The 26,533-nt window shown below is 42.5% G+C and overlaps 1 protein-coding gene across 2 annotated transcripts in view; it reads right to left on the bottom strand.

Annotated features, from left to right (window-relative positions):
- GPD2 (glycerol-3-phosphate dehydrogenase 2) overlaps positions 1 to 21,249 on the bottom strand; it is a 150,244-nt gene extending 128,995 nt beyond the window's left edge. The window contains exon 1 of one of the 2 annotated variants that reach the window (XM_027560332.1): positions 20,937 to 21,249. The gene's annotated coding sequence lies outside the window, so the exon portion shown is untranslated. Of the gene's footprint in view, positions 1 to 20,243; positions 20,412 to 20,936 lie in introns of those variants that run through there. The other variant, XM_027560326.1, reaches the window with a different exon arrangement.
- Positions 21,250 to 26,533: the final 5,284 nt, after the last annotated feature.

Below are 26,533 nucleotides of genomic sequence, written 5' to 3' on the forward strand. Positions count from 1 at the left end.
CTTGTTGCCACCATGGTCAGAAAAGCGACAGCCAAGTTAGCTAAACCCGTATTTAAAATACAAATGAGTAACTCTGAGCAAGGCAAAAGGAGCAACTTATTAGCATTCTAGTGCTTGGATTTTCAACATTCTGGCTCTATCTGTCTATTCAAGGGCTTTTTCCTGCTTCCTTCCTTTGGTCTAGCTCAGGGCATCTTACCAGATTAATGTCTGAAGTTTGTCGTACGCAGTGTGGATGACGAACCACACAAGTCTCTCATGAAGATTAAGAACCTCAAACCATATACAAATACATAGTCCAAGATAAGAAAAAGAAAACTCTTATTTCAATTCTGCCTCATCTGAACAAATTCACATTGCGTATATTGAAAAAAAAAATATGGCAAAACTGTGTGCTTCTGCTCTAGAAACAACTGGAATCTTTGTGCTCTCTTGGATTTAAAGAAAAGTTTACAGATAAATGGGCCAAAAAAGAAGCTATCTGCCACTCCTAAAAAACTTCAAAATTCGTTGATGGAAACTGGTTTATGAAAAACACACCTAACATTGGTATGGGAAAAATAAAAACTGTACACTCTAAGAAAATAACGAAAGCAAGAGTTCAACAAATCCTCAGGACAGTGTCACTGAAGGAATCGCCCAACTAAGGAAGGTGAAAAGAGAGGTGTTCATTCCCACAACATGGATTTGACTGGGACTGACTGAATGTCTGCTACATCCTCAGCACTGCTCTAGGGGCTGGAAATTGTTCTTCTCCCGTGGATTGGGAGAAACCTATAAACAAATCTAAAAACTGAATATTTCGATAAGTGCTATGAAGAATATAATTAGGTCGGAGAGTGACTTGGGGATCTACATAATTTTTTTCAACTTCTTATTTTGTATTGGGGGATAGCCGATTAACAGTGCTGTGACAGTTTCAGGTGAACAGCAAAGGAAGAGACTCAGCCATATATATACATGTATCCATTCTCCCTTGAACTGCCCTCCTATCCAAGCTGCTATGTAACACTGAGAAGAGTTTCACATGCTATTCAATAGGTCCTTGTTGGTTATCCACTTAAAATATAGCAGTGTGTACACGTCCACTAACTTATCTTCAACAAGTATTTCCTAAAATGCATTTTTAATGACGTATATAATGCAATTGCTACTATAGCTTTTGAAAGAACTGGTACATTTTCCTTGTATTCGATGACAAAAATAATGAATAAGGCTGAGTTAACTCAATTGGCATCAACATTTTGAAGTTAAAAAGCTATTTTTTCCCTAACTATCCCTTTACCTCATCTTTCCCCCAGAGCAACCATAAACGCATTCTCTAAGTCTGTGAGTAGGTGGGATCTACTTTAGACAGAATGTCCCTGCAGGTTATTTGACATAAATATAATCGAAGAGGAGGAGCTACTGCATAGAGCCCTAAGAGAAGGGCCTTCCACACAGAGGGGACAGACATGCAAAGACACACAGGGTGTGTAAGCTTGGCCTCTCTTGGACACTGAAAGGCCACTGCGGGGGCAACGCAGTGAATGATCCAGGCAGTGGGTTCCAGATCAGGTCAGGGAGCCAGACAGAAGCCAAATCACATATGACTTCCTTCCAGCAAGGTGTTTCTTCTGACACGATAGAGACACAAAAATCAATGGAAGATCCTAATTAATGCAATGATATGATGGAATTTATACAGACAGAGGAAGGAAAGAAGATGGATCCTAGCTACAGCATAGAGGATGCTCCCCAAGGAAATAAGAGTAACAGCAGTTGCTTTTTCTTGAGGACACCATTAGCCCTGTTCATAATAAGCAGGTTAAAGTACGAAAAAAGGATGTAATGGGGAGAGATGGGGGAAGAATTAATAAATCACATAAGAAAATAGTAAAAACTGTAAACCACAATCAAAAATAGGAAAACAAACACTTCAGTGATAATCTTGAATATAAATATCTGTTAAACTCAACACACTTGTAAGACTGTTCCAGCCCATTCAGTCTAACAAGGTGGTAACAAAGAACAGGGTATCAACTGAGAGAGCTCTCAAATGTCAATAGCAGAAGTCTTTTTTATACTTCTCTTCCCCCTAGGGCTAGGGTATGTTGCAGGTGACTTTCCCCCTCACAACTCATTATATCTTGAACTGATTTTGAACTCATATTGGAAAAGAAGCCCAGGTCACATCTCAACACGCCAAGGAACTTAGAATATTCCCCACCAACTGCACAGCAGGGCGTTAAGGAGCTGTGTGAAACTTACTGACACACTGAGTATAGACGTAATAGACAAGAGAGACTGCATATGATTAATTATGGTTATTTATATTTATGGGTATGAATCTTGAAGATGCCTGGCCTCTCCCCATTTTATTTCATAATTTTCCCCCTGCTGGAAACTGAAGAGCAAAAGTCAATTGCCTGAGTGTCTGCATCATACTGGAAACTAAAGGGCCATGCATTTCAATTCCAGCTCAAGAAACACTCTGATTGAGCACATATAATTCACCAGACCCCAGTGGGCTAGGCTCGCACTGTTGTCAGTCAAAGCACACAACTGATGGAAATCAGCAGAGCACATTAGCAATTTATACTAAACAGCCTCTTCTCAACCGTAAGTTTTCAGATACTGTGAAGTGAAACCCCAAGTTAATCCAAAAAATTTAGCCCATAGTTTGAGCCTGTGATCTTAACCACGAGGCCGTCAGGACTTACAAAACTGACTTCCAAAATGGCATTTCGAATAGGTCTCCTGAAACTCCACCCTCCCCAAACTCCAGCCTCCAACATCAACACAGCGACCTGCAGGCATGACCTCACCCACCACACTTGCACCCATCTCCTTAGTCATTAGTTTGGCAGTGGCCAGAAGCATGGTTTGCTTCTCAGGCTGTCTCCTAAGGCTCTGCAGCATCACAGGACAGGCAGTCAGCAACCAGAGGCAGACCTCTACCCCGTGACAATATCAGCCTCAGCAAAGCCACCTGTCCTTTCAAAGTCCTCACATAAGAGATGGAGATCATCTGGACAGTTCCTTTTTCGAGTTATTGCTAGATCCCATAACCCTGGCCTTTTGCTCCCCAGAGCCTCCTGACATTTTTCCCATCTCAACTGGACCACAAGCATAGGACACTCACTGGGTCCAAATGACTGCAATCCTCTTAACCCATTCAGACTTGAAAGCAACATTTTTATGCTGGTAATAATTATAAAGGTCTAGAAATTAGTGGACAGTCTTAAATAAGTTACACATTCTAAAATTTCTTGACTGCTTAGGAATTCATTCTTTTTGGGTTAATTATACTCTACATAGAGATGGGGTACCAGGCAATAGAAAATTAATCATGAAGAGAACAAAAGTAGATAAAATAGTATCTGTGTGTTTCTGTTTTAAAGCATATGTGTGTACACACACACACGCGTGCGAAAGCTAGAAAGACACACCCGAAAATGTTTAAAATCTCATCTTTGAATGGAAGGGCTGAAAGTCATTTTTATTATCTTCTTTATGTGTATTATTTTTTAACTTTCTAAAATGAGCATGTGTTATTCTCGTAATAAGAAAAAAGAACCAATCTAGTGTGTGAATATGCAAGTGAGAGAAAAGTGGAAAAAAAAATAAGGACTCTGAAGAGCACAGTGCAGACAGATAGCTGACATTTGACTAAATCCCCTACAATCTGACCACTTACTTGAGTGATTTTACTGTTACACAACTTTTCTCACCTCTAATGAACTAGACAGAGTAAAAGACCCACACAAAGAAAGGAAAAGGATAGTTTGCCTGTAGAATTGATTACAAATCTTGGAATAAGAACTAGAAAATATCACAGAATTATCTACTTCATTCTGAAGTACAGTCTCTACCCTACCTAGGATGAATGTGCCTCAAGCATTGGACACAATTAACTATTTAAGCCTGAATTAAACTACCCCTGAACTAGTTATGTATATATGGTTAATTTCATATTATATTGTCTCGGGGATTTAAAGTTTAACACAAAATCCGAAATCCCAACAACTAATCAAACTAGTGACTGCAAAGCTGATTGAACTTACTGGAATTTAGAGTTCCCCAGGCTTCAACTCCATAAACACAGAAATGCTTCAGCCAACAATACACTCAGGGGGCCCCTCCACTGTGCCAGCCCTGAAGGAAGCCCACAGGTACATGGAGAAAGGACAGACCATCCGAGATGAAGGCCAACACTCTCTCCCTGTGCCTGTCGTGTGATAATTCAGCGCTTATACACAGGAACACAGCCCCTTCTCTAGGCACAGCTGGGATTGTTCTCATCACAAGGTGCTGTTCTTGGCAAATTCAGACACCACCACTGACCAGTCAACAGACCATTCCCTGTGGGAGGCAGGCAGTGTAGAGGTCATCAGAGACACCCCTGGACTGAATTCCAACTCAGTCACTTACTAGTGGTGTGACTGTGAGTTTCCATCCTCTCATACATAAAATCTCATCTAGTTCACAACTTATATTGAGGATTTGAGATAATGTAAATAAGGTGTACCCCTAGAGAAGGAAATGGAAACCCAGTCCAGTATTCCTGCTTGGGAAATCCCACGGACAAAGGAGCCTGGCGGGCTACAGTCCACAGGGTTGCAGAGAGCCGGACACAACTGAGTGACTGAGCAGGCACACAAATAAGATATAAAAATATATCTGCGGCAACAGCTCCCATTGCTCATACATAACTACAGCGGGCTCCCACAGAATGGATACTGTGATTTGTGGAGTGTTCTATCAAAAATAAAAATCCAGTAAAGCCCCTCCTCTAATACAGACCTCACTCTAGGCCACAGGTTACTTGTCCCAGAAGTCACAGGGAGACAGCAGACTCTTCACTTTAGGTCAGACTCTGATCACACAGGGTCAATTGTTCCTAGCCTGTCTCTAGTACCTCAATTAGTCAGCGGATTGGAAACAGTCCCCATGAGAGGCTTGATGTAAGGTTTGTGTCCTGAGTTAACCCAAGTCACTGTGACAACTTTGAGCCATAAGACTGTTGGGTTTTTTTTGTTTGTTTGTTTGTTTGTTTTTTGTCCTCTCTTCACAATATTTCCTGGTATTTATTTTTAGTTCAGATAGGGTGAGGAATGCATGCCAACCACTAGCCAGTAGTCTACTGTGTCCCCCAAACCACCTTTACCCATGTCCACACAATCCCCTCTGCTCCCCACAGATTCCTCCACCACCCCCAACCCATCCTCGCCCTCTCACTACCACTCCCAATCCACCGACAGCCAGGAGTGACTCACTCCTGCCACCTCATCTCACATTTGCTCTCCCCACCCTTCTCTGACCAGACTCTGATTGCTGATGTCATTCTTTATTAGGTATAATTAATCAGTTCATCCATGTAGGATCAAGGAAACCAAGGTCTGAAGAGACCTAAAAGGAAATGAGCATGTTAACACCAAGTCCACACACCAATCCGGCAACTGTAAGTAGGACTTGCAAGCTGCCCACTCAAGCATACCTAACCAACACCAGTAACCCACATTTGTTTGATGTTTGTATTCCCTTGGGGGTATAACTGGAAAAGTTAATGATTACAACTCAACATAAAACAATGACAATGGTGAACAAAATAAACAAAAGTCACTTGGTAAAAAAAAAAGAACACAGGTCTAAGTCTGCCTCCCATACTAACTAACTACCTGGTTACCCATTTTCTTCTGCATCCTCTACCTCATCAAAAAATTTGCCTCCACTAGTAAAGAAAAAGAATGTGTACAAAATATAATTTATGTTTCATAACAGAAAGGCAATATGAAAACTTAAACATGTACTTGATTTTCATTTATTCAACATATTCATCCAGCACCTACGGTGTTAGACTGTGAGTAAACAAAGATGAATAGTTTCTGTTTTTAAGGAACTTATTACTTTGAGAAGAGGATTCTAAAACAAACGAGTGATCCAAGTAAAATTTGGAGTAGGGGCTAGGGGAGTAATTACATATGGGGTTAAGAGGAGGTAGGAAACATCATCAGGGCAGATTTGTAGAGAAAGCAATAATCAACTCGAATGTTGAAGGTTCAACAGATCCAAGGGAATGTGAGGGAAGTCATGACTGTATGAATGAGTACTGCATTTTCAAGAACAAGGAGGCGTGAAACGTATGCCTAGAGAACAGGCTGGTATAAAACGGTCATAAGTGAGGCAGTGAGGAGACTGAACAGGCAGGCAAGGAGATGTTACCTACAATTGCACAGGACTTTGCTCTTTGTCCAGTAAACAATATATCACCAGTGAAGGCTTTTAGGCATATTCTTGGCTGCATACTGTGTTACAAGGACTGTGCTGGTTAGTTGATGCACATTATGTTAATCCTCACAATATTCCTAATAGGCAGGATAGAATCACATTTAAATTTAAAAGCCCATCCTCCCATTCCCAGAAGCAGTGCTAGGAGATAAACTAAAAGGACATGCATCTGGGAGAAGGGAAATCAAGAGACTGATTGTAAACACCCTGACACAGACTTCTACAGGTCTGTACTAAGCCAGTGACAACAGAGCAGAGAGCAGAGTCTAAATACTCTGGACTATGACGGTGGTCCCCAGAAGCAGCACTCCTTAGCTTCTGCCAAACAGGAGAAAGTATCTTCCCCAGGGGTTGCACCATCATTCTGGCTGAGAACAGGCCCTCAGAGCACCTGATGCTTCTGGCCACTTAAGAGCAGTCCCCTAGGAGGGTTTTATACTCCAATTGGCCACCAAGCCAACAGGAGATGCCCTAGGGCTACAGACACTCCAAGGAGGCTTTTGTTCACCCTTGGCCACCACTTCAACAGGAGCTGCCAGAGGTCTGCACCAGGAGCTGCCAGAGGTCTGCACCAAGCTTCTTCTAGGACACCACTGGCACTGATCCCAGCATGTTCTTTAATCCCCTTTACCTCAGTCATCACCAGAAGCCCAGTCTGCCCCATCTCTCACCTCCTCAGCGCCCCCTCCTTCCCAGTTAAGCCCTCTAGAACTCAAAACTATCCTTTTCTTCTCCAGATGTTCCTTTTGCCAGGTAATATCCTGAAAACATGGAGAAAGCAAGATTTAATCTGAATTTTGAAGGCTGAAGCCTACTAACGCTGCTTTCACAGCATCCCTCAAGGGGAGGTTATTTATACTCACATATTTAAGTCTACTGTTCAGCCAGTATAAACAGGGATGGCTGTACTGCTGCTAAAATACCAAAACACCCCTGAACCAGGTGATAACTAGCCCCTTTCCTGGGAACTTCCTTTGATTAAGTGACTAAAGAGTTAATGTCCAGGTTCACAGAAGGCTCCCAGGACTCCTGCCCAGGCTAAAGATCTGTACCTGCAGTACCCATTCCATTTTAGTTGTAAATACTTTAAGTTAGACTCCTGCTTCCATTCTGCAAATCTCCCAGCCAGAAGATCTAGTGTCTCCCCATTTATCTTCCAATTTCTCCTCGATCCTCTCTCAAATCCTCTCTCGATCCTCTCTTACCTGTTTTGAAGTTCATGTCATTAGACTTACCACCCTTCATCCCTCCTTGCTGCCATCTACCCATCTACTGCTGTTTCTTCATTCGCTGATTACATAAGCACCTGGCTCTTTCCCCTCCCAAGCTCCTGTCTTCATGTCTTCTGTCTCCCATATATACAAGGAGGTCCCAGTTCCTAAAGCTCTTCACCTCTGAGAGTGTTCTCTTTTACCTTGCCTCAGCCACCTGCTCTCATTGTCATAACCTTTCATTTTAGCATCATTATTACTTGCACCAGCTCTGAGACTTCAGCTTCCAGCATCTTACATGTGAACACCTCTTTTTCCAGCTTATCTACTCTGGTATTTCCATTCCAACATCTTCTTGGCATTACCTGGTTTTCCAATCCATTGGCAATTTCCACTACAAAGTTACATACTCTCTTCCTTTTCTGTCCAGCTTATGGTCAAGGTCCATCATTGTACACTTTCCCTTGAAAGTACCCTTAACTCCCTTGCTCCTCTCTTTCTGCTTCTAACTTACCAGGCAAATCCTCAAGTTGATTAAGCCCAACTATCTGCCTGCTCCACACCTCTACCCAAACAGCTAAAGAAACTGCCTGGAGAAAAAAAACTTCATCTACAACTAGCTCAGTTACATTTGTGGCTACAGGTCTCTAATGGGCAATACATATTGACCAGCAATCCTATTATTTCATTTCCTAGGATGTTTCAAAATAGCCATTTCACATCAGCTCTTTTCCCACCACATCCTCATCACACATCATTGGGAAAGTGGAGCCCATGAGGTAAGAACTTCATCTTCCCACCACTCAAACAGACCTCTCAGCCTCTCTATGCATTCTCTCTGCAGAGCTTCCTTCCTTTCTTCATCCTTTCCTGAATGAAATGTCCCTGATCCTAGTGAAAACCAATCTCTTCACTTGTCCCTAAATCTCCCTCCTGTCTCTTCAAGAATTATACTCCAGCAGGTATCCACTGCCTGCCTTCATTAGTATCACTCTCGCCTGCCTTCATTAGTTTTTCCTCTCTAGTTAATCATTCTATTAATATCATTGCCTCTCTACTTAAACTCATCCTATTACTCTCTGGTTCTAAGAAGCCCTGCCTTAGTCAGTAACTCCTTCCAGGAACTTTTCCATTGCTCTGCTTTTCTTCATGACACAATTACTTAAAAGAGTTGTCTCTATGCACTGTCTCTACTTTCACAACTCAATCCTATAAACTTTTGAAAAACATTTTAACCACTCCTTTTAAAAACACTTTGAACTTTTTTTTTTGCTTTGGGACTTCCCTGTGGCACCAGACTCAGTAGTTGCGGGACATGGGCTTAGTCACCCTGCTGCATGTGGGATCTTAGTTCCCCGACCAGGGATGGAACCCACGTCCCCTGCATTGGGAGGTGGATTTTAACCTCTGTACCACCAGCAATGTCCTTAAGTTTAAGGATACCACACTCTCCTGGTTTCCCTCATATCCACTGGCAACTCCTTCTCTTTCACATAATACAGTATTCCAATGGCCCTCTTCTCTACCTGCACACTCTTCACAGGTAATTCCATCCAGCATCAAATACAGCCTATATGTAAATAACTTTTTGCTCCTCATCTTCAGCCAAAACCCCTCCTCCTACTACTACTACTAAGTCACTTCAGTCGTGTCCAACTCTGTGTGACCCCACAGATGGCAGCCCACCAGGCTCTGCCGTCCCTGGGATTCTCCAGGCAAACACACTGGAGTGGGTTGCCATTTCCTTCTCCAATGCATGAAAGTGAAAAGTGAAAGTGAAGTCGCTCAGTCGTGTCCGACTCTTCGAGACCCCAAGGACTGCAGCCCACCAGGCTCCTCTGTCCATGGGATTTTCCAGGCAAGAGTACTGGAGTGGGGTGCCATTGCCTTCTCCAAACCCCTCCTAGAATCTCCAGATTCCATTTATCTGATTGTCTAACTGACATCTCCAGAGGAATGTCTAAGAAACATCTCAAATTTAACACAGCCAAAACAGAACATCTTACCGATTCCTTCAAGTACACAAATTGCTTCTCTCCCAAATCTCCCCTTCTTGGTTTTATGGTCCAATAGCTCAGTTTAAAAATGTAAGCTTTTGTCTTGATTCCCGTTTCCTCTCTCCAGATAATTAATCTGTCAGAAAGTTCAGTCAACTAACTCAACTGCAAAGACAAGTCCTAAATCCATGCACTTCTTTCCATCTTTAACACATGCTTGTCTATACAACTGTAATCCCTTAGTTAGGCTACTAAAATAGTCTCTTAATTAGAGTACCGCTTCTAATCTTCCCTCTCCCACCTACCACAATCCAATCCACTTTGTGCACCCAGGTCAGTCTTGGATAGCACCCATGCTCAGTGGGAACAGTAACACCTACAAGAGACAAAGTTGGTTCTTGGGGGATGGGGGGAGGCAAAGAAAAGTCTTACATGAGTGTTGTCCTCCAAAGCTCAACTTTGACCAACAAAATCTTATTTTTTAATATTTAAGGAATATACTCTTGCTGGAGAAGGAATTGGCAACCCACTCCAGTACTCTTGACTCTTGCCTGGAGAATTCCGCAGACAGAGGAGCCTGGTGGGTTGCTGTCTATGGGGTTGCACAGAGTCGGACACTACTGAAGCGACTTTGTGGCAGCAGCAGCAGCAGCAGCAGAGAAAAATTAATTTAAATTTTTAATTAATTAACTTCGACTTAATTTTGCTTCTTGGAATGATATAATGGAAAAAAAAAAGTTGAGAGACACTGTTTTATAGCAAAACCGTATTTCATTTACCAGTACATAATCCTCCAATGGGTTGTACAACCTTAGAATGAAATCTAAATATTTTATCTCGGCTTGTACAGCTCTATAAGATCTGACCCTTGCCTACTTTTTAAAGCTTCTCTTGGACACTATGGTAGGTTGAATTTGTTGTTGTTTAGTTGTTAAGTCATGTCCAACTCTCTTGTGACTCCATGGACCGTAGCCCACCAGGCTCCTCTGTCCATGGGATTTCCCATGCAAGAATACTGGAGTGGGTTGCCATCTTCTTCTCCATGGGATCTTCCCAACCCAGGAATTGAACCTGCTTCTCCTGCATTGGCAGGGGAGCCACCAGAGAAGGCTCTATTGGCATGGAAAAGATGTCACATCCTAAATCCTGGTACCGATGAGTTATCTTACATAACAACAACAAAAAGACTATGCAAATGTGATTAAATAAAGGCTCTTAAGTGGGGAGATTATCCTGAATTATCAGAGTGGGCCCCAAATGCAATCCCATATATCCTTATAAGAGGGAAGCCGAGGGAGATTTGAAAGGCAGTATGACCACAGAGGTGAAGACAATGCTGGGAGCCATGAGCAGCTGAAAGAAGCAATGAACAGCTTCTCCCTTAGCACCTCAGAAGAGAGCATAGTAACTGGACTTCTGGCCTCCTGAACTATGACAGCACACATTTCTCTTGTTTTAAGCCACCAAGTTTGTGGTAATATGTTTAACAGCCACAGGAAACTAATACATATACTAATATGTATTAGTATATGTAACTAATAATAAACTAATACCTCTCCCTCTCACTAAGTTTTGGCTATATTTACCTTCTCCTGCCCATCAGATTCATCAAGAATACAATTAGGGTTTTGGCACCGGCTGTCTCCTCTGCCTGGAATGCTTAGCTCATCTCTATACAAGTCAGCTTCTGCTCACTCAGGGCCGGGCTCAAATGTCAGCTCCTCAGAGGCCTTCCCAAACCATCCAAATTCAAAATAATAACATAGCTTCCATCAGTTCATATGTCTCATCTTTATTTAATCATTATTATTTCTTTCCTCTACCCGCTAGAATGTTGTTGGGGCTCAGGACAGGCCATCCCCAGAACATATAAAATGGCATATTGATTATTTTGGATTCAAGTTACTTAAGAAATGGTGAATGCAAGAGGGGCAGTCTAACTCTCCCTTTTGTCTCTCTAAAAAATAAATAAATAAATCTCATGAGGGATTTATTTCTTGCTTTCAGGAAAGGTACACTCCTTACATCTAGAGGGAGGACACCCTTTTGGACAGAGATAGGAATTCGGGCAGAAATTCCTATGTGAATAAACCTTGTTACTTCTTTAGTACTACCTCAGGCCCAAACGTTTAGGTTCCTGACTAATGGAGCATCAAAACCTAAATTTCTTTGCCCTGCTGATTTCTCACAAATGTATTGTTTCTTTGTCTAAAAAGTATAAAAGCTGCCTGCTTTGGCCACTTCTTAGGTCCCATTTCAATGAGACCTCTGTATGCACAAATTAAAATTTATCTCCTGTTAATATCTTATGTCAATTTTATTATTAGTCCAGCCACAAGAACTCTAGAGATGCAAACTCTACCAGAGAAGAGACTGTATCTGTTTTGTATACCAGTATACTTTTAATTTGTAGAAAAATGCCTGGCACATGGTAGGTGACTGATAACGAATGAGTTAGTGATATAGATGGGAGAAAGGATAGTGGCGCTCTTCAATGAGAGGATAAATAGCATGAGAGAAGAGTGGTGAAGAGGAATTATCAATCTTGTCTGGACTGTGGGACATCCAAGTGAAATCTCTATAGTCTGAACCCAGGGAAGAGGTCTGGTTGGGGATGCTGACTTGAAATGATCGAAAGCAAATATAAAGATGTACTCGATAGTACAGAGAAAATCTACAATAAGAAGACAGTGAACTAAGAACAGACCCTGGGAACTACAACATATCAAGCAGAAGGAACTGCAAAGAGACCCATAAGGACTAGTCCAAACAGAGAACCAAGTGTCATGGTAGCCTAGTGAAAGTTCTGTTTCACAAAAGGGTAAATCAGCAGAATCACAAATGTTTCAAACAATAAGATCCATGTATTTGCCAGTCAGGAAGACACCAGTAATTGTAAAAAGAACAGATTCCTCTGAGGTACAGCCAAATTTTCAATGGTTGTGGGGTGGATGGAAAATAAGGATATAGAAAAACAACATAAAACACTTTCAGGAAGCGTAGCTTGAAAGGAGAGAAAGAGCACAAGCAAGAGAGGAGGGCAGATCAGAGGAACGAATAAGTTGGGATTTTGGTCTTTTTACTACTGTGATGGGAGAATCCTGAACATTCTTGTAAATATTTAGAATGCAGGTAAGGGACTTCCCTGGAGGTCCAGTGGTCAAGACACTGTGCTGCCAGTGCAGAGACCATGGGTTCAATCCCTGGTCAGGGAACTAAGATCCCGCATGCGCCTCGGCATGGCCAAAATTAGAAAAAATAACAATAATAATAACAATACAAAATAAAATAAAAGGCAAGTGAACACAGAGAAATTTCACAGAGTAAGCTAGCTGAAGAAATGGGGGATCCAGAACATTGGGGAAAGCATAAACTCTGGAAAACTCTAAGTTGGTTGTTAATGATAGAATTAATGGATTCAGATACAGGGAGGATGTGGAAAGGAGGACAAAATTTTAAGAGTGGATGTGATATCTCTGCATTCTCAGTATAACAGGAGGCAAGGACACTGTAATGGAGACAGCTAACTTTTTACCAAAAACCCACAGTCTCTTCCTCTCCCAGCCAGACTACACTTGCCAGTCTCTTTCGTTCGTAAGTGTGACTGTGCACCTAATTTCTGGCTGATGCTACGTGAGTGGAACTGTTGTCTTCATTTCAAGACTAACTATTTAGAGAGTGAATAGGCTTCTTCTCTTTTAGAGAAGCTGAAGACAGTTGAAAACACAGCCCTAAGGGACAGCAGAATCACAAAATGAAAGGGTCCAGGGTGCCTGAGTCACCAATTAGAGGAAAGTCATCCACCAACCAAGAACATGACATGATTGAGAAATAAACGTCTGCTGTGTCTGTGCTTTTATCTATTTTCAGATCTGTCAGAACGGTTTAGTCTGTTCTAACCACTAACGATCATCTTCTGGTAAGGAAATGCACAGTGGGGTAACAGGCTTAAAGAAAATAGAAAATATGGGAAGTTTGGGAAAATTATGGGGGAAAACCATAAAAGGAGCTGTCTAGAAACAGGTAAAGATAAGAGAACTGCCCTGTGGCTAAAACTGGAGAACATTAATTTGTGGGTGCCTCCAGTTTGCACGACTGTGTTCATTTTCCTAAGAGCATTTTACAAGCCCAGGCGTACAAGCAGAAAAAGCAGACTGATATCAAGTTGCAGGTTGTTTCCACAGCCATTAAGACTAAAAAGTATTTTAATAATGTCCCTGATGCTGGGAAGGACTGAGCACAGGAGGAGAAGGGGACAACAGAGGATGCAATGCTTGGATGGCATCACCAATTCAATGGACACAAGTCTGAACAAACTCCAGGAGATAGTGAAGGATAGGGGAAGCCTGGTGTGCTGTGGTCCATGGGGTCGCAAAGAGTCAGACACAACTTAGGAACTGAACAACAACATCACGGTTCCCAGAAGACAAGTCAAAAGGAATATTGTCTCAGGAAGACATACTGTGCTATGCATTCAATGTCTGAACAAGTTTAGCATCACTGGCGGAAACTGTTGAACCACAACATCAACTATTAGGAAGTACAAAAGGCAAAGTTCAATGAGTCGAGGAGGGGAATCCAAGGTAGCAAAAAAGCAGGAAATATATTACAGAAATGTAAGTGGGACTATCTCAAATCTATTATTTTCTTTACACAGTTTTCAAGGGAGTTTCTGTCCGATCAGAACTTTGCTGTGGCTTTGAGTGAGTCACTTAGGTTCTTTGGAACTCAGTTTCCTCATTGATGTAACAGAGTTCACTGCTGATGTATTAAATAATGTGTGCAAAGTGCTTAGCCTAGGGCCTAGAAAAGGGTGATTGCTCCAAATGATACTTAACATTACCATTACTATTTATTATCAGTAATAAAAAGACAGGGTTGGGTTAGATCTTTAACCCTCTTCCTATGTTAAAATTCTGTGAATCTATATTTTTTTAGATAAATATCACAGTTCCTTGGATAGAGGAAAGACTAAGACAATGAAAGAGAGAAGTGAAAAGATATCTATTTTAACAGATCCTATGCGCACAAGCCAGGAGGGAGATACAGGGAATGTAGTATCCTCCCACTATGAATGCTACATCTGAAAAGGCTGAAAGGACATTCCAAACTCCGGGAAGTAAGATGAACAGTTAAACCAGGTCCAGTGGAGAACAGAGCCCATGTGTTCTCCCCTTGGAAGACATGACAAGAGAAATAAAAATACCTCTCTCTTTTATGGTTTTAAATTCATATAGTTCTATCACCTTATTTTACAGAGGAAGATACTGACAGGAGCAGAGAACGACCAAAGCCACAGGTAGGTGGCTATAATATGACTTCAGGGATGCAGAGAACTAAACACCACCACTCAAAACTCCTTCTACCTATCCTACATAAATGGTTTCAAAGTTTTGTTCCCTTAGAATCCAGAGACTTTGGAAATAGTGACAAGCAAATTTTTATCAATCGGCTTCCCTGGTAAAGTGGTAAAGAACCCGCCTGCCAATATAGAAGATGCAGGTTCGATCCCTGAGTTGGGAAGATCCCCTGGAGAAGGGAATGGCAACCCACTCCAGAATTCTCCCCTGGAGAACTCCCATGGACAGAGGAGCCTGGTAGGCTACAGTCCATGGGGTCACAAAGTCGGACATGACTTAGCAACTAGAAACATCAATTTTATCAATCTTCTTGTTATAAATTAAATTTCTGGACTCTTTCTTAGAAGAGACTGGATTAGTTGGGCAGGTGGAGAAGAAGGGAGAAGTTAGTGAAGAGAAAGGAGCCCTAAGGGCTCTGACAAAGGTGACTCTTCAGTGGTTAGTATATGACCTTCCCATTTGCAGATTCCTCCACTGATGTTCTTCACAGATTGCTTTTATAACTTTGGTTCAAATTCAGCAATTTCCCTTTCCTGCTCCTAAAACTAAAATCCTTTAGATACAAAAACTGCCAAAATGTGTAAAGAGGATGCCTGAGAAAAAGCTAAAGATTCCATTAAACTCATTAGCTGAAATGTATCTGCCTGTGTGTCACCTGCTGTCCAATCACACCCCACTCATATCTATCACTTACTCTTGGTAATTAAGGGATGAGTGAATTATGAGTCAATCACTAATTCAACAACTATTTACTAGGTGTCCCCCAGTAAAGGTGTCCCATTTCCAAATACACACAGGGACTTGGGTTGGGCACGTGAGGGCTATAAAATTGTGTAGGATCCAGCCCTTGCTCTGCAAGACCTTCTGCATGAAAGGAAGTGATGCATGTTTTCAAATAATCACCATACACAGGAGTAAAGGAGACATTTAAGAGTGGCATTAAAAGAGTAGTTGAAGGGGTTAGGACATGTACAAAGCACTTCTGGCTGGGGCAGGGAGGAAAAGCGTCACAAACTGGTAGCCTTTGGTTAGAACATTCAAAAACTGCTAGGATTTCAAACAGGTGAAGTGGAAGGAAGAGCAATAGCATTAGGGGCAGTACTAAGATTAAAACACATCTAGGGAATTCCGCATTGTTTCACAGAGAAGACAGGAGAACTTTAATAATGGGGCAAGACTGGAAAGGGCCATGAATTCAAAGACAAATATTTAGAATTGAATGCAATAGAGCAAAGTGACCCACGGAAGTGTGGAGCAAGCAGTGACATGATCAAAGCAGTATGGTTATTATCAGAGTGACACAAAACTTCCTTTCTTTCTTCAGTAGAAACAAAAGGAAAATAACTTTTGAGAACCTAGTACTCTGAGCCACACTGTTTTTATCACTTTCCAAATACATTTAGAAGTTTATTGTGTTTTATTGAAACTCATAAAATCCTAATGAAAAATTTCCTAAAATGTTTACCTTGAACATCAACTTCTGTTCCTATTGTGAATAACCAACCAGACTTAGCCATCACTGGTGCATATAAGGCAAAGTGATACTGCTTTCTAAGCATGTGTCACCCACACTCATACCCATAGGCCATGTCATTTGACAGTAGTAGCTTCCAGAAATCTCATTTTCAGAAACAGTTTATCTGTTATAATTCATGGGGTTTGAAGCATATAGGTGGATAATCAAATACGGAATTCCACAGAAGACATATCACTATTTAAAGAATATGAGGCTAGAAACATCTAAATGAAACAGCTGTTGCTCATCCATTAATAGTCTGACTGTTACAGAATAAAGTACATTAGTAATCACTTCATTTTGTCAGAAAAAAGTAAAAGATAGCCCCAAGTAATTAAGTTTTGTTAACATATTTTGCCATAATAAATTTTTACTTAGGAGAACAACAATTTAATTAATTTTTCCCAGTAATTTTAGCAAACTAACAGAACCAGAACTTGATCTAATTAAAATCAGAAACCATGTTTTGTCTGTTGCATGAATCAGAAATCTTATTTTGAAAGAATCAACATAAAATTTTCAACTGAAAAATGGAAAACAAGAATACAGAAATGATGTAGGAAGAAATATTTAACCCAAAGAACTAGTAAGAACTGCCAGCAAAAGAGGAAAATTTTGGAAAACAAGAAAAAAGAAACACATTCATGTCAGGACACAAAATTAGAGTTCTGGACAAACTCTGACCACAATCATCTTTAGGTAGTCAAACCATCTGCTCCTCATTCTTCCTTTTCCTAAAATGCTCCTGAGACCAATATCTGGTCAGGTAATACAGGAAGAGGTCTGAAGTTATTAGAGATTTCCTGGCTTTTAGCCATACTGGCCTTTGCCTCTCTCACTTGGAATTGAATCTGATCATGTCTCCCTCCTACATTTCTTTCTCCCATCATGTCAACAACTATAAAACAAGGAAATACACAACATGCCATTTATTACATTCTGCTTTCTCCATAAAACAACTTCAAGTTTCCTTCTTAACTCTAGGTGATGAGCCCTGATGGAACTTCTGAGTATTTTAAAGAGTATCTAAACCCACTTTCATTACACCATCTTAGTTCCATTCCATCCCTCCTTATTTCCCAAAATAACAATCTAAAATCAGCCAGTGTGGGAGTCCCAAACTTAATGACTAATAATTTTCCCAAAAACTTCAGATGAAAATGATATCCTATTGTACACAACTGAATAGAGTAACAGAAAGGCCATTTGACACTTTTTTTTTTTTTTTTTAAGCAAGCATGTTAGAAGTGGCAAGAATGAAGACTTCTAATTTTTAACTTGAATCCTGGGCTTTAAAACTTCAGAGACACGGTGAAAAGTATCATGTAGTTCACATACAGAATGTAGGTTTCCATATGCTTTTCCATAGAAAGTTTATTTTTGAAAGCATATATTGTGCTGGTTTTTTAATACACTGAAGTACAAAATAGCAAACATTCTTAAAACAAAGATGATCTGCTGTAACCTTCAAGAAACTCTAAGTCTCTTTGTTGCTGAAGTGACATTCTCTTCACCACAAAACGGTCTCCAACTACTTGAGCCCATGTCAACCTCTCCCTCCATAACCGCAACAGTTACAGCCAACATTCTACCATGGGGTATGGACTAGGCAAGATCTTATGTTGGTCTCTAACTGTTCGGCGTTTGTATGTTTTACCTTGTTGAATGAGTTCTCACCTTCTCAAAATCAGGATGACCATACTTTTTCTTTACCTAGGACTTGTAATGCTACACAAAGCTACAGAAAATTTCATTTAAGAAGTCAAGCTTTACAGATATTCAATTTCTAATGCTCTTACTAAAATGCTATTTATGCACTTAGGACAACCTAGTGAGTCTGGCTGTTGACAAGAAGAAAGAATAAAGTTTTGGAAAACCTGAGCTGAAATTTTATCACATTAAAAATATAAAGAGGAGAAATTAGATAATAATCTGGAAACTGCTTCCCTTCTGTCATAACCATAGCTGCCATTAACCTCCCCTTCCCCCCACCTCTATCAGACACACCAAATTTATGCGGGAAAAGCCTAGATAATTCATTCACAACATTTAAGAGCTAAATTATCCAACTAACTGCATTTTTTACCCAAGTGATCCTCTTTTGAATATAAAAAAGTAAAATATGTAAGAAAGAAGAAAGCAGTATTTTGAAGTCTACTAACTAACAGGAATAGCAGCAGTGATTTTACCTGTATGATATCACATATTCCTACATTTTGTCAGCGAGACAACTGAGGCTCAGTGAAGTTGAATAGTTTACCTAAGGCCAAAATGTCTGGGGTTTTTCTCCCCTACTATATCCAGCTAGAGTTTGTCCCACAGTTCAATCACTCAATGAGAAAATATTTATTGAGCCTTTATCATAAGCTAGTCATCACTCTAGGTATTAGAAATACAAAGGTGTGTGAGACAGACCAAGCCCTCTCATAGAACTTACATTCTAGTGATGAAAGCGGAAAACTTATACCCAAACAGGATAATCTGAGAATTATAATTGTTGATCTTTCTTATGTACAATAATAGTCAAATATTCTAAATACTTACAGGATTAAATAGTTACAAAAACAAAGGGGGGGGGGGACACTGACCACTGGTAATACTGTGGCCCGCTAGTCAATTACTGAGCTAAACCACTGCATCTTTTAATAAATCAGGAGAGAGAAGGAAGCAGAGTATTTAAACTGCTCACAATGTCCTTTGAAAATAAAGTGACTCTGTGAGATATAAGAATGGGCAACTCCAACAGTGCTGGTTCTCAAACCCCAAATTCCATCTTTATCCATTATTACTAAGGTACGGATGCATTATTTGAAGAGTTGATTTGGAAATACCAAGGGAGTGCTGTAATTTGACATAATCCCCCTATGAGAAACACAGGAGGGTTTCGACATCCTCATCATAAGACTCCCCATCACTATACATGATACCCCTTGAGCAATGACATCCAGCACTCAGTCCCAGTCCGTGGCCAGCAAGAACTGTGGCACTCATACACTATGGAATGGTCAGCAGTTCTCAGGAAGTGCCCAGCCCCAATGTGGTGGTTCCCCTTACCCTCCACCCTTCAAAACGAACTTCACTTCTATTAAATTTGGGAACATATGCAAAATTCTAAGTTTTGTTTTTAGCAATGAGAACTCAGTGGAACTCTCCCATCACCCACCTATTCATACAAGGATAAAAGTCGACCAAATTACTATTCCTATAGCTGCCCCTACCCCCTCCCATGATATTTATAGTGTTGTATAATGTGGATTGACCCCTGTCACTAAGATATAGTGAGAATTTGCGTTTGTAAATTACTTCGGAACCCCTGAGGACAGTTCCTGGAGCGAAGGCTCCTTTTCAGAAGGTGGAAGTCAGTCTAGAGACCAAGAGCTAAGATCAGCACTTCATTCACAGGGCTATACCTTCCTGCCAAAGCACCCTGCAAATCTATTTTTACTCGCAAGTTACTACGTGGGGACTGGGGGCTGTTTCAAGTTCATAAGTGTAAACCTGTTTCCTCCAAGAACTGTCACACACCAGCAGCTAAGATCTCAAGGTAGCCTCAGTTCCCTTCTAGAATCTCTACCTCTCTTGCTTGAGAGAGGAGCAACGGATCTTTTTATCAGACGAGCGGCATCCACAAACTAAAAGTTTGCAGCAAACTTTCAATAAGATACCAACCCTCACCCAAAAGTCCTACCACTTGCCACCCTCCAAAATGTATATAGCTAAACCCCATAGGAACGAGCCCACGTTCTGTCGGTAGGGGAAAATTTTAAACCTTTCCCCAGATTCCGCCACCCACCCCAACACCGACTCCATCGGGTCAGAGAGGGACCACTCCCCGCTATAACCGGGGGCGGGGGTGGGAGTCGGGGGGGGTCTCCCAGGAAGCACACACCTGAGATTGATCCTCTCGCACGAGGAAAGAGAGGGCAGGAGCAAGGGTTCCTCCGGCCGGGGCGGAGTCTCTGCCTCCCCCGAATCAGAGTCTCGGCCCAGGTACTCGCGGCGAGGCGCGCCGGGATGTCACCCCCGGGCAGGCAGGCCGAGTGTAACCCGACGCTCCCAGCGCCGCCGCGCCCCCGCCTCCCGAGCAACTTGCTCCTCCCGCTCCCCGCCCCGAGGGCCGCCCCGGCGCCTCGGCCGCCACATCCAGCGGTAGACCTCACTCTGGCCCAGCAGGGAAATACGGAAGTGGAGGCGGGGGACCCTGCCGTGAAAGAGATGGGGGAGGGGGGGAGGGGTACCGGGGGTGGGGAGCGGGGAAGCGTTGCGAACCAGCAGGCAGAGAACGATCAAGGTCTCCGCCTCCCAGTGAACGTGACTAGACCGGGGACTCGGGGGACGCAGGGCCAGCCAGATAGGGCCGCGGCGCGGCGGATCCCTGGCCCTGGCCCCAAGCTGCGGGTTCTACCCTACGTCCTCGCCTGGCCACACTCCAGACCTTCGGCCCAACCTCGGCTGGGCTAGGCCCGGAGAAGACGGTGGAGGTGTCCGATTTCCTCTGCCCTCCCCCTTGCGGGTCGCTCTCTCCACCTGCCTGGGAGACAGGAGACACTCGTCCGCCTGCACGCCGGCGGGGCTGGCATACCTGATTTCTTGTTTCCGGCCTGAAACTGGCTTCCCCTACTCGGCAGGCAGGCTTCCTTGGGCCTAGAGACGCGTCTGGGAGGCTGTAGGACCCCTGGGAGCGGCCGACAGAGCCCAAAGCCTTGCCCCGGCTCCCCCCACCCCAACCCCCGACCCGGGTGCTCTGGAGGCGCGCCCGGCCTCCTGACCCCTGCCTGAATGTCTTCGAGGAGACCTGCAGGGAAGACCAAGTCCAAGCATCGGGGGGTGGGATGCTGAGCACCCGCTCCTCTGGCCCAGCCTCCTACAGGTGGGGGGAGGGGAGAGCCCGGGCAGCAGAGCAGCAGGCTTCCCGGCTGCACCCCCAAACCCGACCTTGCCCACTGAGCATGCCCAGCTCACTTGCTGCAATTGCAAGGGCTAGACGAGGCCAAGGGGGCCCAAGGAAGGGGCAGATGGGATTCAAATTGACCCATTTCCTTAAGGTCTTTCCTCCGAAGATCTCTGGGAGCTTTACACATAACTTTTCTACCGTGGCATTGCAAAATACCCAGGGAACAGCTGGAAAGGCCTTTCCAAAAAAGGCAGCCAAATTAGTTTGAATCAAAATCGCAGGGGTGGGTTTTTTCAGTCAATTATTTATTAACTCACTTACTAATTTCTTTAAATACCAAAGAATTATATTATAATTGACCCAGAGGAATATGTAGACTCACTGGGTCCCACACTTGTAGTAACAGGAAACCAGCCTACCCAACAGGTTGTCTTTCCAGTGGAACAGTGTTTCTCAGCCTTGGATATACATTGCAATGGGGGATGGGTGGTGGTGGTGGTGGTTTAGTCTTCTAAGTCGTGTCCGACTCTTGCGACCCCATGGACTGTAGCCCAACAGACTCCTCTGTCCACGGGATTTCCCAGGCAAGAATACTGGAGTGGGTTGCCATTTCCTTCCCCAGGGGATCTTCCCAATCCAGGGATGGAACTCTTTCTCTTGAGTTTCTTGGATTGCAGGTGGATTCTTTACTGCTGAGCCACCAGGGCAGCCCAGGGGCCGGTAGGGAGCTGTTAAATGATCAATGCCAGGTTCCCATACCCACACCAGTTTAATCAGTCTGCTGATGGAACCTGGAAATTTCTATATTTTGAAACTGTTGGTCTCAGAGAGTAACTGGAGGAGCCATCATCTCCAGAGAATCTGCTTCTTAAACTCTGGGACCAGGAACTGAGCTTTGAACAAAACCTTCCAGTGATCCAGATGCACACTACTGCTTGAGAACTATTGTTGAAAGCCACCCAACCTCCAGATGCTTCAGGTGTGCACCCACGCAGGGTTAAGAATCTCTATAATAGACCATTGTGCTCTCATTTTTTCAAATCCTAAACATTTGTCTAGAAGAGGAACATGATACACAGAAAAGGAAAAATCTGGTTGCATTGAGGTGCCATTCAGTTCAGTTTAGTCGCTCGGTTGTGTCTGACTCTTTTCGACCCCATGAATCGCAGCATGCCAGGCCTCCCTGTCCATCACCAATTCCAGGAGTTCACTCAGACTCACGTCCATTGAGTCAGTGATGCCATCCAGCCAACTCATCCTCTGTCATCCCCTTCTCCTCCTGCCCCCAATCCCTCCCAGCATCAGAGTCTTTTCCAATGAGTCAACTCTTCACATGAAGTGGCCAAAGTACTGGCCACTGGCCAAAGTTTCAGCTTTAGCATCATTCCTTCCAAAGAAATCCCAGGGCTGATTTCCTACTAATTCTCCCAGGATAGTTCACTGCTTGGAATATGAAGACTACCTACTATTATTCACTTTTGTACCTAGCACAGTGCCTATAATACAATAGATGTTTGATAACTGTTCACTGATATGAAATGAATGCTCAGGTGTTGTGAACCCTGTTACGTCTACTATTTATATTCCCCACAAGTCCTGGTCACCTTGCTAGCTAACAAGCCAGCAGGGATTCAGTTCTCATGAGTAACCCATGATTATCCATGATGGTCTGATCCAAGTCAGACCCTGATAGAATAGGATATGGGAGGAGGTAGACAATATTGGGGCTTCCCTGGTGGCTCAGTAGTAAAGCATCTTCCCGCAATGCAGGAGACCATCTGCAATGGTCTGGAAGATTCCCTTGGTGAAGGAAGTGGCAACCCACTCCAGTATTCTTGCCTGGGAAATCCCATGGACATAGGAGCCTGGTGGGCTACATCCACGGGGTGGCAAAGAGTTGGACATGACTTAGCAACTAAACCACCACCACCAGAGAATTTTGTGGTGAGAAAACTCAGAAGTCTCAGATATGTTTTCACTTGCCAAGGTTGGGGCCCAAAGCAATCAAAGGAAAGCAGGACCCTAGGCATCAGTGGAATTCAGGAAAGGCATCAGATGAAAAAGTGTGTATGGGAGCAGTTAGGAGAGGAGAGATAAAAAGGTAACATGATAAGCATTCGGCTTACTCTGGATCTTCTTTTTCTAAACAACCCACCTCAGCCCTCCTCTTCCCCATGCTCCATACACATCTAAACTCAGCAACAGCCTTGACAAAAAAATTAATTAGAAATTGTTGTGAAATAATTACTTCCAATTACTGCATCAAAACATAGCTGATTTGTAGTTTTTCAACATAAATTATGCATCCACTTTTATTCAGGGTGAAAGTGGTTTAAAAAAATTAATCCTTAAAGATAACACTGAAAGTGAAGTATTAGTCACTCAGAAATGTCCAACTCTTTGTGACCCAATGGACAGTAACCCACTAGGATCCTCTGTCCATGGAACTCTCCAGGCAAGAATACTGGAGTGGGTTTGCCGTTCCCTTCTCCAGAAGACCTTCCTGACCTAGGGATTGAACCCTGGTCTCCTGCTTTGCAGGCAGATTCTTTACCTTCTGAGCCACATGCACTAGATAATTTCCAAATGCAGAGTTTTATGATCTTTCTGCTTTAAGACTGACAGACTTACAGAATCAAAAATTATTCCCTATTTACTCCATCAGTATCTTCTAGAAGGAATAAAGTATAAAAATAATTTTTTCCTTTTAGCCTTAAACATAATGCTTTAAAACTTAGGTTACTATTTATGAATACCTAAAGTAGCTTTCCACCTCTCTATCTCTGCCCTTGTGTCTTCTTTATTATGATAAGAATTCCACTGAAAGAATTTGGCTGCTGATTGTGGTATCTAATACAATGTAATTTCCCATATGCCTAAGCAATTTCTTTTCATTCTTAAGATAATTTTGTAGGGAGGAGGGCAATAATCATTCATTTACGAATTACTCTTCAGAATTAAGTATTAGGTTAGATACACAAACAATACTTAAAAACATCTTTCCTGCACACATACACTTGCTACAGCTTCTCAAGGAATTAAAACCAAACACACTGAGGGTTAAAAAGGGAGAAAACTGAGAATGTAAAGGGTGTGGCACTTAGAACTAAATTTAAAAACATGAAGTAATTATTTCAGCAGAAGGCAATCTACTGATCTGACCAGTACCTCGGGAGAATTAGAGTCTTAAGTGTTTCTCCTTGTCATCATAAACATGACTCAGCATTTGGAATGAAACCATGTTTACTGTCTTTCAGATTGAAGGTGTCAAGTAACTTTAGTGCCACCTCTTTCCTCCTGTGCCTGTGAAAACTTCAGGACTACCATAGGTTTTCAGGCTCACTTAGCTACCGAAATTTGAAAACCTTTTCCCTTTTCATTCCTTCCTATCCAAACAAAATCTAAATTTGCCTGCCATTAATTTATCTTGCTTTTATAGTGCTGTCAGGTAAATCTGGGTTATTCTCTATATTCTAGTGTAACAATACAAGCAAGAAGTTCTTCCCTGCCTCTGTCAGCTGCTTAGACAACTTAAACCCAACTGTTAGGGATAACCTTTCTCTAGCATGGGGAACCTTCCATTGGTGATTCTGTTACACACTTTTTATGATCATTCATCACCTGCTCAGGGTCAACTCTTTTAGTCCTCGCCCATTTCTAGAGAGCAACACACTTTCTGCTAGTGTTCATTGATTATCAAAGCTCATAATAAAATTTATGGACTATAAGGATTGAATGGGGCCATTGTTGTTCAGTTGTTCAGTTGTTTCTCACTCTGTATGATCCCATGGACTGCAACATGCCAGGCTTCTCTGTCCTTTACTATCTCCCAGAGTTTGCTCAAATTCATGTCCATTGAGTCAATGATGCTATCTAATCACCTCATCCACTGTCACCCCTTCTCTTCCTTCCCTCAGTCTTTGCCAGCATCAGGGTCTTTTCCAGTGAGTTGGCTCTCCATATCAAGTGGCTGAAGGATTGGAGCTTCAGCTTCAGTACCTTGCCCATCTGATGCTTCCCAGGTGGCTCAGTGGTAAAGAATTCACCTGCCAATGCAGGAGACACCAGAGATGCAGATTTGATCCTTGGGTCAGGAAGATCCCCTGGAGTAGGAAATGGCTACCTACTCCAGTATTCTTGATGAGAAATCCCATGGATAGAGAAGCCTGGCAGGCTGCAGTCCACGAGGTCAAAAAGTCATACACCACTGAGCAACTGAGCACAGTACATAAGACAGCACATGAAAACAAACAGTTTCAGCACAGTATGTTAATAACTCTAAACGGGGACCTCAAAGCTCTGTGTTGGGATGGAGCATACAAGTATTCCGGACAGCATCTCTTGCAGAGGAAGTAGCAGCTTACTTCTAAGACAAGAGGGAATATACGATTAAAGGCCTAGAAATATGAAAAGGCCTAGTGTTTTCTGGGAAATGCTGTCATATAAAATCTGAGGGAGAAGATATTGGCAGATGCAGTTAGATTGATAATCAGAACCTGGGTCATACAAAGTCATACAAAGGAAAGGGGCCATAAATACTATTAACTCTCAGATTTTTGTTTTAAAAATGATAAAACCAAGGCTCCGAGTTATTAAGTATTTTGCCTAAAGTTACAGAGTTGTTCAGTCATGTCCAACTCTTTGCGACCCCATGGACTTCCCTGTCCTTCACCATCTCCCGGAGCTTGCTCATGTCCGTTGAGTTGGTGATGCCGGAGTTAGCCTAACATTAATGCATGTAGTACATATGCCCTCCATCAAATCTGACTCTTTGTGACCCCATGGACTGTAGCCCACCAGGCTCCTCTGTCCATGTGATTTTCCAGGCAAGAATACTGGAGTGGGTTGCCATTTCCTTCTCCAGGGGATCTTCCCAATCCAGGGATTGAACCCATGTCTCTTGTGTTTCCTGCATCGGCAGACAGATTCTTTACCACTGCGCCACCTGGGAAGACCCAGCCTAACATAGTGTTAAGACTAAAATGTGAAACTGTTTGGTGCAGAGAACAGTGTGGGAGCTTCAAATCTATCCTTCTCTAAGTTCCTTAACCTCTAACTTCCCAGAGCCTCTGTTTCCTCATCCAGGGAGGATGTTAATAGCGCACATTCAATACTAACTCTCTTTCAGGCACTAGTCTTAACCAAGTACTTGTGATCGATAATCATCAGAATAACTATGAGTTTTTTGGTTTCTTGGCTTTGTTTTTACAAATGGGAGAATTGAGGCATACAACTGCTAAGTAACATGCCCAACATAACACAGCTAGCAACAGCCAGACTGGGAT

This window comes from Bos indicus x Bos taurus, chromosome 2 (assembly GCF_003369695.1).
Source record: "Bos indicus x Bos taurus breed Angus x Brahman F1 hybrid chromosome 2, Bos_hybrid_MaternalHap_v2.0, whole genome shotgun sequence".
NCBI lineage: Eukaryota > Metazoa > Chordata > Mammalia > Artiodactyla > Bovidae > Bos > Bos indicus x Bos taurus.